We start from the raw sequence: 18449 nt of genomic DNA on the forward strand, positions 1-18449 counted from the left end.
AGAGAGACAGAGACAGAGAGAGAGAGAGAGAGAGACAGAGAGAGAGAGAGAGAGAGAGAGAGAGAGAGAGAGAGAGAGAGAGAGAGAGAGAGAGAGAGAGAGAGAGAGAGAGAGAGAGAGAGAGAGAGAGAGAGAGTGGCAAACAAAAAGTACTAGCCTCCTCGCATTGGTCACACAGTAGCACTGTTTAGTCACACAACCCTCAGAGGTGATCAGTACCCGAAAGAAAAGATGAAACGTTGTGAAAAACAGAAGCATTAGAATGCTGAGAGAACACCAAATAAACAGTTGGTGAGAGAAAAAAATGGCTATATGTTCCCATTCAATGTGTAAACGAATCAACCAACAAATACTGATGTTTATCTGTTAAATAAAAAAGAGACAGATTATCTGTACATGCATGAAGACATATATAATCATTCCTTGGATTCCTTCCAGCAGAAAGATTTTCACTGCACCGCAACACATTTTTACTTCAATTATTATTTCTATATCTCTTTTAAAGATAGGAAAGGAGCGTTTCTCTCTTCCCCCACCCTCTCGTCTGAAAGGTAGGCTTGCTAGAGATGTGTGTGCGTGCGCCCGACCGTCCGCGTTTCTTTGTGTGTATGCCTATGAGCGCGTGTTTGTGTGCATTGCATCTTGGGGGGGGGGCAGCCAGTCTTATTAACATCATCAGTCTGAGACATTACAGGGCTGCCTGGTTCGGGCAGGTGCTAAGAGAGAGTGTACCCGTTACAAACGACCACAGGAACCTCTCAGGAAATCCGGCCCCTCTCCCACCCCCCTATCAGACACCTCAACACACACAGGTCCATATATCTAACTCTCCGGCCCCTCTCCCACCCCCCTATCAGACACCTCAACACACACAGGCCCATATTTCTAACTCTCCGGCCCCTCTCCCACCCCCCTATCAGACACCTCAAAACACACAGGTCCATATATCTAACTCTCCGGCCCCTCTCCCACCCCCCTATCAGACACCTCAACACACACAGGCCCATATATCTAACTCTACGGCCCCTCGCATCCCCAAAAGGGACGAGGGGCGTCTACTATACTAGCCCACTCTGTCTGTCCGAGGTGGTTTGGTTTGCACTGGGGGGGAGACTGTCTCAATCCATCCTGATGACAGCACTGATACAGGGGGGGACAGAGAGAGAGAGAGAGAGAAATTGTCCTGAAAAAGACCAACAAACATAGATACTGGTCTGCACACACACAAACACGCATACAGAAACACAATAATAACGTCAGCATAGTGTTTGACCTGGGTATGAATATTGACAGGTGGATATCTATAACAGCATAGTGGATGGAGATAAACTGGCCACCAGAGTTACATGTAACCAGACTCGTAATAATTCCCGTCGAAGAGGAGACCCGGTCTATTACCCAGGCGCCTCTATGGCTCCTCCGATGACACCAAAGATGTGTCAAAGAGATACGTCCCAATTGGCACTCGATTCCCTTCGTAGTGCACTGCTTTTGACCAAGGCCCATAAATCCTCTAGTCAAAAGTAGCGCCCTATATAGAGAATATGGTACCATTTGGTGCACACCCATCCAGCACTACTATGCCCAATTGCTATGGATTGTGTAACGTGTTCAATTTAGATGTACAAATTGATCTACTGTACTATTGGCAAATCATTTGACGTTAGCCAAGGCAGCGTCTTCATAACATCAAGGACAAGGTCAACCAGGGAAATTTGAATTGACTGTCATAGTCATCCTATTTATCAGTGTTCCAAATGTAGCATATCACTCCAGATATCACCCATATGAGTCACCATCTACACGTCACTTCATACATTATGTGGAAAATAAATCTACGACATTTTTTCTTGGGCAAAACTGTGCTTCTTCTACTTTGCTTTTCAGGTTTTAATTGTAATTAGTCTGAGTTAAACGCTAACAAATTCACCGACGTCGACCACAAACTGTCCATGTAAGCTTGAACCTCATTTTAGGAAGGCATGCCTCCATGTGCCTGTCTTAAACAGATACATTTACATTAGAGCCAATGTTGAGGAACATTTTGACTACAATACAGGGGGAAGATTGTGTCTGGGACCACATTCTAAGCAAAACAAATATAGAAGCCACATGCGTAACCTGTCTAACATTGGAAACTGTAGCTGGTAGGAATTAATCCTCTTGGTTTGTTAGTGTTGTTAATTGGGCGTGCTGAATTAGAATCTTAGCATATTCGCTAGGACCAAACAAGGCCCGTTGTTTGACCTAGCCGAGCGTTGCTTTCTGTGTTCGCCCTCCCTGCTTCCTCCCGTTCCCTCATATTCCTCGGCTTCAAGTGTCTCCAAAACTAATAAAAAACCCCTCTGCGAATCCCCCCGTGAAACCCTCCGTATCAACCATCACATTAATAACACTGTGCTCGTATTCAAATTTTCTGTCGAAAAGCTAAAGAAAGATTGAATGCCCCGCTGTCGCATGGACCAAAGATTGAAGACGTGTCTCATTGACATTGTTAAAAGTTTATGAAAATATATGAATTCTCAAACGTGGCGGACTGCTTGGGCCTCTCCACTCCCAACAGTACTGTTCGAGATCTTGGCTTTTAATCAAAATGATTGAATACCGTAAGTTTGGATTCGGGAATTCTAATGGCGAGGACGGATAAAGTGTCACGGTCCTGAACCAAAAAAATCGACGCGCTCACACATGCGGGCATAAAAAAACGTTCTGCTTTTTAAAGAAAAATAGATTTATCATTCTTCATATCGGCTATATCTTGTTTTTCCCGATATGTATGTGAGCGTTTGCCTAAATGGCATGTATAGTGTAACTGTATGTGGTCGCCTGTCACTGGGTTGGCTCCGATCCTCCATGTTGTTGGAACTGATATGATATGAAGCCATATCTGGTAGACGAAGCATATGGTGCTGACACACGTTCCGTACAGCATGTTTAACAGAACAGCTGTTCCCGCCGTCAGATGTGTGTGAGTGTGTGAGGGCTCTGGAGTGGCATGCAGAGGTATCTGCGACGGCCTGCTTGACGGCCAAACACAGTGATGGCAAGGGCCCAACGGTGCGCTGTGGCGGCCCACCCGGGAGAACGCCTGGCGTCTCCCCACAACCTTCCCTCGACGCCGCCCACCCAGCCTGACACACACACAGACCTGTTAGACTAACTCCCTCCACTCCTTCGCCAAGCAGGTGGTGTTTTTCTCGCACTCCGGGAGGCTCTCCAAACAAAGCGCCTATAGCATGAACTTATCAATCTCCCCGGTGACACTTTGAACAGCTGGGGACGGGAGGGCACGGAGAGGGGAAAGGAGACGGTACGGTAGCACTCATACCGTCTAGGATAAGGTCTGAGTGGGCACGGAGAATAGGCACTAAGTGAATTAGTCAGTTACGGTGCTGATTAACATAAAGGGAATGACTCGTTTTGGTACAAATTTCTAATGTGGATTTGAGAGGCTGCAGGTGGATGAGGAGGGTTGGATGGTTCTCCAACTTCTTCTTCCATGGTTCCTGGGATAAGAGCATAACGATCCATGCCAACTAATATCAATGCTTACAGAGCATCCGGAAAGTATTCAGACCCCTTGACTTTTACCATTTTTTTAAATTTATCTTACAGCCTTATTCTAAAATTGCTTAAATAAATAAAAATCCTCATCAATCCACACACAATACCACATAATGACAAAAAAGCAGGTTTTTAGAAATGTTTGCAAATGTATTAAAAACAAAAACAGAAATACCTTATTTACATAAGTATTCAGACCCTTTGCCAAGAGAGTGAAATTGAGCTCAGGTGCATCCTGTTTCCATTGATCATCCTTGGGATGTTTCTACAACTTGATTGGAGTACACCTGTGGTCAATTCAATTGATTGGACATGTTTCGGAAAGGCATGTCAGAGCAGTGCAGTGCATGTCAGAGCAAAAACCAGGCCATGAGGTCGAAGGAATTGTCCGTAGAGCTCCGAGACAGGATTGTGTCAAGGCACAGATCTGGGGAAGGGTACCAAAACATTTCTGCAGCATTGAAGGTCCCCAAGAACACAGTGGCCTCTAGCATTCTTAAATGGAAGAAGTTTGGAACCACCAAGACTCTTCCTAGAGCTGGCCACCCGGTCAAACTGAGCAATCAGGGGGAGAAGGGCCTTGGTCAGGGAGGTGACCAAGAACACGATGGTCACTCTGACAGAGCTCTAGAGTTCCTCTGTAGAGATGGGAGAACCTTACAAAAGGACAACCATCTCTGCAGCACTCCACCACTCCAGAAGCCACTCCTCAGTAAATGGCAGATGACAGCCTGCTTAGAGTTTGTCAAAATGCACCTAAAGGACTCTCAGACCATGAGAAACAAGATTCTCTGGTTTGATGAAACCAAGAATGAACTCTTTGGCCTGAATACCAAGTGTCACGTCTGGAGGAAACCTGGCACCATGTTTTTCAGCGGCAGGGACGGGGAGACTAGTCAGGATCGAGGGAAAGATGGACGGAGCAAAGTACAGAGAGATATTTGATGAAAACCTGCCCCAGAGCGCTCAGGACCTCAGTCTTGGGCGAAAGTTAACCTTCCAACAGGACAACGACTCTAAGCACACAGCCAAGACAACGCAGGAGTGGCTTCAGGACAAGTCTCTGAATGTCCTTGAATGACCCAGCCAGAGCCTGGACTTGAACCCGATCAAACATCTCTGGAGAGACCTGAAAATAGCTGTGCAGCGACGCTCCCCATCCAACCTGACGGAGCTTGAGAGGATCTGCAGAGAAGAATGGGAGAAACTCCCTAAATAGAGGTGTGCCAAGCTTATAATGTCATACCCAAAAAGACTCGAGGCTGTAATCGCTGCCAAAGGTGCTTCAACAAAGCACTGAGTAAAGGGTCTGAACACTTATGTAAATGTGGTATACATTTTTTATTTTTTATAATTTTGCAAAAAAAACAAAAAAAACGGTTTTTGCTTTGTCATTATGGGGTATTTTGTGTGGATTGATGATGAAAAAATGATTGAATCCATTTTAGAATAAGGCTATAACGTAACAAAATGTGGGAAGGGGTCGGAATACTTTCCGGATGCACCGTATATTTCCTTTTGGAGAAATTGTTCACCTTCTGTAAGTTTAAGCAATATTGTCTTGTAATCCCATTACCAAAATCCCACATATCTTTAACATATTTTATAATTACTCTCCTCATGAGGGGGGGGGATAATGAAAGTTCACAGAAGTAACAAGTAATGATAGAAATACAAACCAGTTACAGTGATTTTACAAATATCAAATTTGTTTATGAATTATAATAAGTGATTAAAGCTTCCACAAGATATAGTTCCGACACAAATCTAAGGTTTCTACCCAAGCTGGCTGGTCGTTAGTTTTATCATTTCGGTTGCAAGAGACACGACCCAGTCATTAAGTATTTTTGTTTTGTATCAATGGACGTGACCCAGTCATTTGTTCTAAATGTTCAATTGCCATACTGGCTGGCAGCATTCTTATCCCTTGCTTGCTAGCTAACCAACTACGCCTAACTTACAGTCACGTCAAATAGTGCAGCCAGAATAACAGCAAAGTAGCTGCATTTGTTTAGGCTGTTTTCTAGTGACATTTATATGGATATATCCATAACCATGAGCTAATGATGTGCCTGGCAAAGAATATGTGTTCTCTCATCAGGAAACTGTTGTTCAGAGGAGCTAGGCAACAACACAGCTAACATAATCACTTCAAACTGAAGCTGGAAAGACTGCAAACTAGCTGCATTTCGTTTTGTTTTACCAATTTCTTTATTGACATTTCATTGTATATATCCATAAAAATGATGCCAGCTGATTCATGATTTCGACTGGCTGAGAAAATCCATGTTGCAAATGTCGGGGGAGACAGACAGCAAGGTTTATACAAATCTCCGCTGTTGAAAACCAAATGCTAGTCTAAAGGAAATGAGAGATAATGTCCAGATGCGTTTTATAGTGGAGGTCAAGTTTATAAATTGCCTGGCTTAGACCCACCCATTGTATAATGTACTGTACTCTACTGAACTATACTCTACCCTAATCTACCCTACTCACTCTGCTGTGCTGTATTGTACTGTACTGCACTGTGATGTCCACACGTGTGAAACATGAGGGGAATGAGATTCATATATATATTTTTATGCCCATTACTGTAATTCTGTTACAGGGTGTAAATCCTCTTTACTTTCTGTAGTTGAACAACCAAAAGACATTTTTTCAAACTCAAGGTACCATGTCATAGCTGACACCCCACTCTTTCTGCAGACATCTTTGAATCTTAACTTGGAGCAGATATTTAACCGTGGTTTTGGAAAACGTGGTCGCATTAAAAACCTGAGGGAAATCTGACCGTAATTCCATTACCAAAGTTTGCATCTGCACGGTTGTTCCACAAAATGTGTATTTGAGCATCGAGTTCTATGGCTTGAACTATGAAATCAATGCCTTTTGCTTGGCAATCATTTCAGTAAAAAGTAAAAAACGGAGTCAAAGCAGAATTATTTTTACAGTGGAATTGCTCAGGTCAGGGTAGATGTCTCAGTAGGATCCAGCTGGCAAAATACTGTATGTACGGAGTATATTCAGAGAGGTAGAGCCAGGGGAGTAGTAAAATAGCTTTATAGATGCCCCCAAAAGCACCACCCCCTACCCATACCCCCGCCCCCCTCCCAGTGACAGGCGAGGTACAATAACACATATAAAAACTCCACGTCAAGGCTCTGGCATGATCTCCCTAACCCCAAGACAGACAGGCAGACAGAGCTCTCTAAAGAGGCTCTGGATTCACAGCTATCACTCTCCCCCCCCTCTCCCCTTCCCCCTGTCATTATCTCCCAAGCCAAGACTGGAGAGGGTCTGAAGAGGTTTTCAAATCCAGTGAAGCCTGTCACATTACAAAAACATGTCGCTTTTAAACTAAATGTAAAATATCAGTAATTGAAGCGATAAATCTGCCGTTGTGTTTTCTTTCTTCTCTTCTCCCCTAACCCTCGCTCCCTCTCTTTCCTCCCCTAACCCTCGCTCCCTCTCTTTCCTCCCCTAACCCTCGCTCCCTCTCTTTCATCCCCTAACCCTCGCTCCCTCTCTTTCCTCCCCTAACCCTCGCTCCCTCTCTTTCCTCCCCTAACCCTCGCTCCCTCTCTTTCCTCCCCTAACCCTCGCTCCCTCTCTTTCCTCCCCTAACCCTCGCTCCCTCTCTTTCCTCCCCTAACCCTCGCTCCCTCTCTTTCCTCCCCTAACCCTCGCTCCCTCTCTTTCCTCCCCTAACCCTCGCTCCCTCTCTTTCCTCCCCTAACCCTCGCTCCCTCTCTTACCTCCCTAACCCTCGCTCCCTCTCTTTCCTCCCCTAACCCTCGCTCCCTCTCTTTCCTCCCCTAACCCTCGCTCCCTCTCTTTCCTCCCCCTAACCCTCGCTCCCTCTCTTCCTCCCCTAACCCTCGCTCCCTCTCTTTCCTCCCCTAACCCTCGCTCCCTCTCTTTCCTCCCCTAACCCTCGCTCCCTCTCTTTCCTCCCCTAACCCTCGCTCCCTCTCTTTCCTCCCCTAACCCTCGCTCCCTCTCTTTCCTCCCCTAACCCTCGCTCCCTCTCTTTCCTCCCCTAACCCTCGCTCCCTCTCTTTCCTCCCCTAACCCTCGCTCCCTCTCTTTCCTCCCCTAACCCTCGCTCCCTCTCTTAACCCTCGCTCCTCCCTAACCCTCGCCCTCCCTCCCTCTCCTCCCCTAACCCTCGCTCCCTCTCTTTCCTCCCCTAACCCTCGCTCCCTCCCTTTCCTCCCCCTAACTTCCCTCCTCCCCTAACCCTCGCTCCCTCTCTTTCCTCCCCTCCCCTAACCCTCGCTCCCTCTCTTTCCTCCCCTAACCCTCGCTCCCTCTCTTTCCTCCCCTAACCCTCGCTCCCTCTCTTTCCTCCCTAACCCTCGCTCTCTTTCCTCCCCCTAACCCTCGCTCCCTCTCTTTCCTCCCCTAACCCTCGCTCCCTCTCTTTCCTCCCCTAACCCTAGCCCCTCTCTTTCCTCCCCTAACCCTCGCTCCCTCTCTTTCCTCCCCTAACCCTCGCTCCCTCTCTTTCCTCCCCTAACCCTCGCTCCCTCTCTCTGTCTTTCGCTCTCTTTTTTTGTGAGAGTACTTTTGATGAGCGGTAAATTGGAAATTATTTTGTGTTGTAATGCCACGCGGAAACGTCTTCCCATTACCATCCGTCAGTCATCGCCGACAGAGAAATTACTCAACTGTCAATCTGGCTATGAAAAGAGGTGGTGGGGGAAAGGGGGGTGGTGAGATGGATCAATAAAGAGAGGGGGGGGTGAAGGGAGGGGTGGAGGTGGAGGTGGGGTCCATCATATTCCTTCTGTTGTGATTGAATAAATCAAAGCTGTAGTGGAATTTAGCTGTCACTAGCATTCGTATTACCCTCACACACACCAGTGTGTGTGTGTGTGTCATTATCCTCCTCACAGGCACCATCTTGCAAGGGCAGCAGCAAATTAAACATAATTGAAGATAAGGGAAAGTAAGAGGGAGAAATGTACAGAATCAAGCAAATGTAATAGTTCCTTTGTGCGGCTATAATTTAAGGCCTAACTATGGGACTTGAAACCTAACTGAAAGTGTCAATTTTGTGCACGAGAATGAGTGTATGTTACAAAGCCATACCCTTAAGGCAGGGATCAGGCACTTTCCTTGAGAGTATCGTCAGGGGGCCGGAAAGAATTACAAATCATTTGTAGACTGCAAATTGATCCCAAACAGATGTAATATTTGAATAAAACATAATCATTTCAAACTTTGCTTACATTTGTATAGGTTCACAAATACTGCATCTTCCATTACGAGCAGATTTCCAACATTAAAATACAAACACCTTTCTAATATATATATATATATATACATATACACATACTGTATATACATACACTTTTTTTATTGTTATAATCTTTGTGACTTGAGGGGCCAAAGAAAATCCCCCGTGGGTGGCCATTAGGGGGAACCCTGCCTTACAGGATTAGATGACACAAACAAACATTATCATGATTCTTACAATGATATTTCAGTTGTTCTGCACAGTATGCACCACATAAAGAATGTACAAATTAGTAGCCTATGTAATCTGCATTAAATGTTTGTGTGTGTGTCAGTAATGTGTTGTATTGGATTTGCCTCAAATATAACACTCTGCATTCTGGACAAAAGTGAATTACTTTGCCAAATATTTTGCAGTATTGCTTTAGTGCCTTGCAAAATGGATGTATGTTACCTATCTTTTCTTATCCTACCTATCTTTCTGATTGGGTCCTGCTGTACATACCTACACGTACGCTACGGTCACAAGACGCAGGCCTCCTAATTGTCCCTAGAATTTCTAAGCACACAGCTGGAGGCAGGGCTTTCTCCTATAGAGCTCCACTTTTATGGAATGGTCTGCCTACCCATGTGAGAGACGCAGACTCGGTCTCAACCTTTAAGTCTTTACTGAAGACTCATCTCTTCAGTGGGTCATATGATTGAGTGTAGTCTGGCCCAGGAGTGTGAAGGTGAACGGAAAGGCTCTGGAACAACGAACCGCCCTTGCTGTCTCTGCCTGTCCGGTTCCCCTCTTTCCACTGGGATTCTCTGCCTCTAACCCTATTACAGGGGCTGAGTCACTGGCTTACTGGTGCTCTTTCATGCCGTCCCTAGGAGGGGTGCGTCACTTGAGTGGGTTGAGTCACTGACGTGATCTTCCTGTCTGGGTTGGCGACCCCCCCCCCTTGGGTTGTGCCGTGGCGGAGATCTTTGTGGGCTATACTCGGCCTTGTCTCAGGATGGTAAGTTGGTGGTTGAAGATATCCCTTTAGTGGTGTGGGGGCTGTGCTTTGGCAAAGTGGGTGGGATTATATCCTTCCTGTTTGGACCTGTCCGGGGGTATCATTGGATGGGGCCACAGTATCTCCTGACCCCTCCTGTCTCAGCCTCCAGTATTTATGCTGAAGTAGTTTATGTGTCGGAAAGCTAGGGTCAGTTTGTTATATCTGGAGTACTTCTCCTGTCTTATCCGGTGTCCTGTGTGAATTTAAGTATGCTCTCTCTAATTCTCTCTTCCTCTCGGAGGACCTGAGTCCTAGGACCATGCCTCAGGACAACCTGGCATGATGACTCCTTGCTGTACCCAGTCCACCTGGCCGTGCTACTGCTCCAGTTTCAACTGTTCCGCCTGTGGCTATGGAATCCTGACCTGTTCTACTGTGCTACCTGTCCCAGACCTGCTGTTTTCAACTCTCTAGAGACAGCAGGAGTGGTAGAGATACTCTTAATGATCGGCTATGAAAAGCCAACTGACATTTACACCTGAGGTGCTGACTTGCTACACTCTCCACAACTACTGTGATTATTATTATTTGACCATGCTGGTCATTTATGAACATTTGAACATCTTGGCCATGTTCTGTTATAATATCCACCCGGCACAGCCAGAAGAGGACTGGCCACCCCTCATAGCCTGGTTCCTCTCTAGGTTTCTTCCTAGGTTTTGACCTTTCTAGGGAGTTTTTCCTAGCCACCGTGCTTCAACACCTGCACTGCTTGCTGTTTGGGGTTTTAGGCTGGGTTTCTGTACAGCACTTTGAGATATCAGCTGATATGACTTAAATGTAAATGTAATATGCGAAAGGCTATATAAATACATTTGATTTGATGTTTTGGAACATTTTATTTTGTACAGGCTTCCTTCTTTTCACTCTGTCAACTAGGTTAGTATTGTGGAGTAAATACAATGCTGTTCATCCATACTCAGTGTTCTCCTGTTACAGCCTGTAACTGTTTTTAAAGTCGCCATTGGCCTGAGTGGTTTCTTTCCTCTCCGGCAACCGAGTTAGGAAGGACGCCTGTATCTTGTAGTGACTGGGTGTATTGATACACCATCCAAAGTGCAATTAATAACTTTACCATGCTCAAAAGGATATTCAATGTCTGCTTATTTTATTTTTACCCATAGGTGCCCCTCTTTGCAAGGCATTTGAAAAGCTCCCTGATCTATGTGGTTGAATCTGTGTTTGAAATGTACTGCTTGACTGAATGACCTTACAGATACAATCCTTCGGAAAGTATTCAGACCCCTTGATTTTTCCCACATTTTGTTAGGTTACATCCTTATTCTAAAATGTGTTAAATAGTTGTTTTCCCCTCAACAATCTACACGCAATACCACAAAATGACAAAGCAAAAAAAAAATTGTTTGAATTGTTTGCTAATTTATATTTAAAATAACCTGAAATATAACATTTACATAAGCATTCTGACCCTTTACTCAGTACTTTGTTGAAGCACCCGTAATAGGATTCGGGAAGCAAGTTCAGGGAGTGAATCATTGATTAAATGAATGAAACATAATACAAAACAAGAAACACGAACAATGCACAGACATGAAACTGAAACAGAAATAATAACGCCTGGGAAAGAAACCAGAGGAAGTGACATATATAGGGAAGGTAATCAGGGAGGTGATGGAGTCCAGGTGAGTCTGATGACGTGCTGGTGTGCGTAACGATTGACAGGTGTGCGCCATAACGAGCAGCCTGGTGACCTAGAGCACCAGAGAGGGAGTATACGTGACAGCACCTTTGGCAGTGATTACAGCCTCGAGTCTTCTTGGGTATGACGCTAAAAGCTTGGCACACCTGCATTTGGAGAGTTTATCCCATTCTTCTCTGCAGATCCTCTCAAGCTCTGTCAGGTTGGATGGGGAGTATCGCTGCATAGCTATTTTTAGGTCTCTCCAGAGATGTTCGATCGGGTTCAAGTCCGGTCTCTGGCTGGGCCACTCAAGGACATTCAGAGACTTGTCCCGAAGCCACTCCTGCATTGTCTTGGCTGTGTGCTTAGAGTCGTTGTCCTGTTGGAAGCTTAACCTTTTCCCCCCGTCTGAGGTCCTGAGCAATCTGGCACAGCGTTTCACATCAATAATCTCTCTGTACCTAGGTCCGGTGTTACATCATCAATTTGTATCGATCACATTTTTACTAACATGGCTGAACATTGTTCTAAAGCTGTATCGGTGGCACTAGGTTGTAGTGATCATAACTTGGTTGCACTAAAATACCAAAGGCTGGCCCTAAGGTAATCTACCGAAGGTCCTACAGAGGGTTCAATCAGGACTCATTTTGTGGATGAGATTAAGAATGGGCCAATGGTTAGAAGTGTGTAGTAAGGAGGATCCTGAAATGTCACCACGTTTGTTTATGACATTATTGATGAGTGTAGCAGACAAGCGCGCCCGTTTAAGAAAATAAACCGTGAGGTCAAATGGTGCCCGTGGATTGATGATGAGCTTAGAAAGGTAATGATTCAACGTTATGCCAAAAAAGCAGCAGATAAATCTGGCACTCTGTTTGATAAGCAACAATTTTGTGAATTCAGAAATCTTGTGACCAAGCTTAACAAAGGAAAGAAGGAGGGATTTTATCAGCACAACATTGATGAAGTAAAGGGTGATGGGGGAGAAACTGTGGGGAACGTTGAACACTACTATGGGCTGGAATTGAATATGTCTGCCTCTTTTTCAGAGGGTATATTTATTACAAAACCAGACAACATCGCAAACTACTTTAATTAATATTTTACAGGCAAGTGGACAAGTTGAGGAATGCTTTGATTCAACTGATTGCTCCATGTCATATTCTCTTATAAAAGATTGTATCATGAAGGAGTGCATGTTCGAATTTCATCAAGTAGAAAGGGAAGAGGTAGAAAGGATGCTGTTGTCTCCTTCAGATGACAAGTCACCTGGTACAGATAATCTTGATGCCAAATTGCTTAGAGTTACAGTTTACCACAAATCTACCCCAATCTCTCATATTTTTAATAAGTGCTTGATGGGATGTGCCCAGAAGTCTGGAAAGAGTCAAAGGTTGTTCCACTACCTGAGGATACAAAAATCTGCATTCACTGGTGCTAAGCTTTTTTAAACTAGGCAAGTCAGTTAAGAACAAATTCTTATTTACAATGACGACCTATCCCGGCCAACACTGGGCCAATTATGCACCTCCCTATGGGACTCCCAATCACGGCTGGATTTGATACAGCCTGGATTCGAACCAGGGACTGTAGTGCCTTAGACCACTGAGCCACTTGGGAGCCCAATTAAATTAAGTACATTTATATCTGTACAAATCAAGGATTATTTGTCATGTAATGGTCTGAAAACATGTTTTCAGCATGTATACATAGAAGAGCATTCTACGAGTACGGCCTTAGCACAAATTACAGATGATTGGTTAGCAGTGTTGCTAGATTTCAGTGTTGCTTTTGATCATGAACTGTTAAAAGTAAACTCAAATGTTATGGTTTTAAGTCTGCAGCTCTATCCAGGAGAAGGCAAAAAGTGTTATTTAATGATAGCTTTTCAAACAGTAAAGACATACACTGTGGTGTTCCTCAAGGAAGCTGCCTAGGCCCACTTCTCTACTCTATTTTTACTAATGATTTACCTTCAGTAATGAACAACGCAAGAGTGGAAATGGATTCTGATGATTCTACAATGTATTGCGCAGCATTAGAATGTAATGAGCTAACAGATGTACTGAGTAGTGAACTAAGAATGGTGTCTGTGCGGGTTGATATGAACAAATTGGTGTTGAACATTTCTAAAACTAAATGTATTCTATATGGTTAAAAATATATGCTTGCTGATGATCCCCAATTTAATTTGTCAATGAATAGAATGCAGCTTTATTTGGACGCAGATTTATCATGGTCAGAACACATAGACACGATTGTCATTAAGATGGGTAAGGGAATTGCTGTTCCAAGAAAATGTTCAATGTATGTAACATCTAGCACTCTGAATCAGGTGATTCAATCCCTGGTCCTATCACAGTTAGAGTACTGTCCAGTTATACTTTCATCTGCAGCAATGAAATATATACAAAATCTCCAAATCGCTCAAAACAGGGCTGCCATATTAGCTCTTTGTTGCTCTATTCATATGAATATTATCCAAATGGATCAGAATCTCTCATGGCTTCACGTTGAAAACAAATTACTATCCAGTCTTCTGATTTTCTTCAGGAATGTTCTATTTTTCAAAAAACAACAGTATTTTCTGGACAGTTAGTAACACACATAACTACCAAACCAGACAGATAAAGTCAGGGCATCTAGACAACCCAAGCCAAGGACAGCTGAAAAACATCCCCAAAGCATGATGCTGCCACCACCATGCTTCACCGTAGGGATGGTGCCAGGTTTCCTCCAGATGTGACGATTGGCATTCAGGCCAAAGAGTTCAATCTTGGATTCATCAGACCAGAAAATATTGTTTCTCATGGTCTGAGAGTCTTTAGGTGCCTTTTGGCTAACTCCAAGCAGGCTGTCATGTGCCTTTTACTGAGGAGTGGCTTCTGTCTGACCACAATACCACAAAGGCCTAATTGATGGAGTGCTGCAGAGATGGTTGTCCTTCTGGAAGGGTCTCCCATCTCCACAGAGGAACTCTAGAGCTCTGTCAGAGTGACCATCGGGTTCTTTGTCACCTCCCTGACCAAGGCCCTTCTCCCCCGATTGCTCAGTTTGGCCGGTCGGCCAGCTCTAGGAAGAGTCTTGGTGGTTCCAAACTTCTTCCATTTAAAAATGGAGGTCACTGTTTTCTTCGGGACCTTCAATGTTGCAGAAATGTTTTGGTACCCTTCCCCAGATCTGTGCCCCGACACAATCCTGTCTTGGAGCTCTACGGACAATTCCATCGACCTCATGGCTTGGTTTTGCTCTGAAATGTACTGTCAACGGTAGGACCTTATATAGACAGGTGTGTGCCTTTCCAAATCATGTCCAATCAATTGAATTGACAACAGGTGGACTCCAAGTTGTAGAAACATCTCAAGGATGATCAATGGAAACAGAATGCACCTGGGCACAATTTTGAATCTAATAGCAAAGGGTCTGAATACTTGTAAATAAGGTATTTCTGTTTTTGTTTTCAATACATTTTTTTTTTTTAAGAACATTAAAAAACAGTTTTCGCTTTGTCATTAATAAGAAATTATTTTCTTTAAACAATTTTAGAATAAGCCTGTAACAAAATGTAGAAAAAGTCAAAGGGTCTGAATACTTTCTGAAAGCTATTAATGCACACAGAGTGCACCCATGCAACTTATTATGTGACTGGTTAAGCAAATGTTTACTCCTGAACTTATTTACGCTTGCCATAACAAAGGGGTTGAATAGTTATTGACTCGAGACATTTCAGCTTTTCATTTTGAATTCATTTGTAAAAATAGAAGAAAAAAACACAATTCCACTTTAACATTATGGCCGTGTGTCGGCCAGTGACCACCGATCCATATTAAACTCAGGCTGTAACGCAACAAAATGTGGAAAAAGTCAAGGGGTGTAAATACTTTCTGAAGGCACTCTGTGTTTGTTTCCCTCTACAATGCCCACAGGCCGCATAGGACTCATTAGAACAGAGTGGACAATACCTGGCACTAAATCAGACTGAGGGTTAAAAAGAACATCACTAATGGTGATGTTCTTCCCTACACAGAAGACCATACAACATCACTAATGGTGATGTTCTTTCCTACACAGAAGACCATACAACATCACTAATGGTGATGTTCTTCCCTACACAGAAGACCATACAACATCACTAATGGTGATGTTCTTTCCTACACAGAAGACCATACAACATCACTAATGGTGATGTTCTTTCCTACACAGAAGACCATACAACATCACTAATGGTGATGTTCTTCCCTACACAGAAGACCATACAACATCACTAATGGTGATGTTCTTTCCCTACACAGAAGACCATACAACATTACTAATGGTGATGTTCTTTCCTACACAGAAGACCATACAACATCACTAATGGTGATGTTCTTTCCTACACAGAAGACCATACAACATCACTAATGGTGATGTTCTTCCCTTCCCTACACAGAAGACCATACAACATCACTAATGGTGATGTTCTTCCCTACACAGAAGACCATACAACATCACTAATGGTGATGTTCTTCCCTACACAGAAGACCATACAACATTACTAATGGTGATGTTCTTTCCTACACAGAAGACCATACAACGTTACTAATGGTGATGTTCTTTCCTACACAGAAGACCATACAACATTACTAATGGTGATGTTCTTTCCTACACAGAAGACCATACAACATCACTAATGGTGATGTTCTTTCCTACACAGAAGACCATACAACATTACTAATGGTGATGTTCTTTCCTACACAGAAGACCATACAACATCACTAATGGTGATGTTCTTTCCTACACAGAAGACCATACAACATCACTAATGGTGATGTTCTTTCCTACACAGAAGACATCACTAATGGTGATGTTCTTTCCTACACAGAAGACCATACAACATTACTAATGGTGATGTTCTTCCCTACACAGAAGACCATACAACATCACTAATGGTGATGTTCTTTCCTACACAGAAGACCATACAACATCACTAATGGTGATGTTCTTTCCTACACAGAAGACCATACAACATCACTAATGGTGATGTTCTTTCCTACACAGAAGACCATACAACATCACTAATGGTGATGTTCTTTCCTACACAGAAGACCATACAACATCACTAATGGTGATGTTCTTCCCTACACAGAAAACCATACAACATCACTAATGGTGATGTTCTTTCCGATCTTCTGAACTTCCCAACACCTTTCTGATGTCTGTCAGACATTTCAAACCACACTATCATATTGATTTGTAATAGACTGCGATAGCCCAATTGAATCAATTCTTTGGTCCCTCACAAAGGATAAGAAAACAAATGTGTGTGTGTGCATGCATACAGTATGTTGTGATATGTGTGTGTAATGGCGATTGTGTGGCCGGCTGTACGTGTGTGTGTTTTGCTGTGTTGAGTGGCTCAGCGGTATAGTCGCCGAGTGAGAGAGGGAGTGAGAACTCCTGTATTGCCCAATGCTAAATTAATTGCACCAATTATTCACGGAGAGAGTTGTCTAGTGGCGGCCTTCGGGGGGCGAGGCCCTGACCGCTCTCCCTCATTTTTAATTGGCTGTCCTGTTGAATAATTGATTGGAGCAAATGCGAAATGGATGGGAAGGTCCAAGTGTCTTTCATCACACCAGACCGGCCCCTCCGACAGCCAGGCACAAACAAACTCGCTGCTCTTCACAATAAACAAACATGTGGAATAAATCCACATACACTGGGGAGGCTGCACATGGAGATAGGACTTCACACACACACACACACACACACACACACACACACACACACACACACACACACACACACACACACACACACACACACACACACACACACACACACACACACACACACACACACACACACACACACACACACACACACACACACACACAGCTGGACGGAGAGATGTTTTGAACTTCACTCAGCATGTATTGACCTAACAACACTGAGAATGTACAGACGCAGAGGCTCAGTTGGATTGGATAACGATGTCTGCAAAGCTGAAGGATTCCTTTCCAACGCAGTGTGTGATGTTGATGAGAATAAAATAGGACTGGTGAATTACTGAGTAACCCAGAGTGAGAGGGACCTACACTACGGCAAAGAGGAGAGGAGGGAGAAAGATGGTCAAATCTGTTTGTTAGAACCATTGGTGCTAATATTGACCTAGCGAAGCCAGTCCACATTACGACCATTTGATACCAATTGAGACTGCAGATAGCATCACACGCACACACCCTACCCCTCCTAGCAAACACACACACACACCCCTCCTAGCAAACACCCCCCCCTCCAACTAATCAAAGGCTATTAACTCCCTGTGCTTTCACAACAAAACAGATGTAAGATTCCTGAGAGGTGTGGGCCAGTGACTGTTGTCTTTACCTACAGACCAGTAGAAAAACAATTAGTGTAGCTTTGGCCCCATTGTCCGGCACAATCAATAGTCCCTGATAGTCTTGTAAGCCTATTGACCGAGTGAAGCGGTTCTCCCTCAACTCCATCTCTAGCAGAGAGAGAGAGAGAGAGAGACCCTACTCCTGGATTAAGACTGCAAGCCATGACACAATCAGAGATTGAGACAGAGGCTGGGCGTGTTACCTAGTGTGGAGAAGGACCCTCAGAACATGGATCTATGGATGGAGAGGTGTTTGTGTGGGGAGGGGTGAAGGAGGAGGTAGGCTGTGTGTGTGTGTGTGTGGGGGGGGGTGAAGGAGGTAGGCTGTGTGTGTGTGTGGGGAGGGGTGAAGGAGGTAGGCTGTGTGTGTGTGGGGGAGGGGTGAAGGAGGTAGGCTGTGTGTGTGTGTGTGTGTGGGGAGGGGTGAAGGAGGAGGTAGGCTGTAGGCTGTGTGTGTGTGGGGGAGGGGTGAAGGAGGTAGGCTGTGTGTGTGTGTGTGGGGGAGAGGTGAAGGAGGTAGGAGGTAGGCTGTGTGTGTGTGTGGAGAGGGTGAAGGAGGTAGGCTGTGTGTGTG

At 44.4% G+C, this 18449-nt stretch overlaps 1 protein-coding gene across 1 annotated transcript in view; it reads right to left on the reverse strand.

The window, feature by feature from the left end:
* LOC123998231 (zinc finger protein 407-like) overlaps positions 1–18449 on the reverse strand; it is a 131145-nt gene that overhangs the window by 24798 nt on the left and 87898 nt on the right. The window lies entirely within an intron of this gene.

Source organism: Oncorhynchus gorbuscha, linkage group LG15, assembly GCF_021184085.1.
Source record: "Oncorhynchus gorbuscha isolate QuinsamMale2020 ecotype Even-year linkage group LG15, OgorEven_v1.0, whole genome shotgun sequence".
NCBI classification, from domain to species: domain Eukaryota; kingdom Metazoa; phylum Chordata; class Actinopteri; order Salmoniformes; family Salmonidae; genus Oncorhynchus; species Oncorhynchus gorbuscha.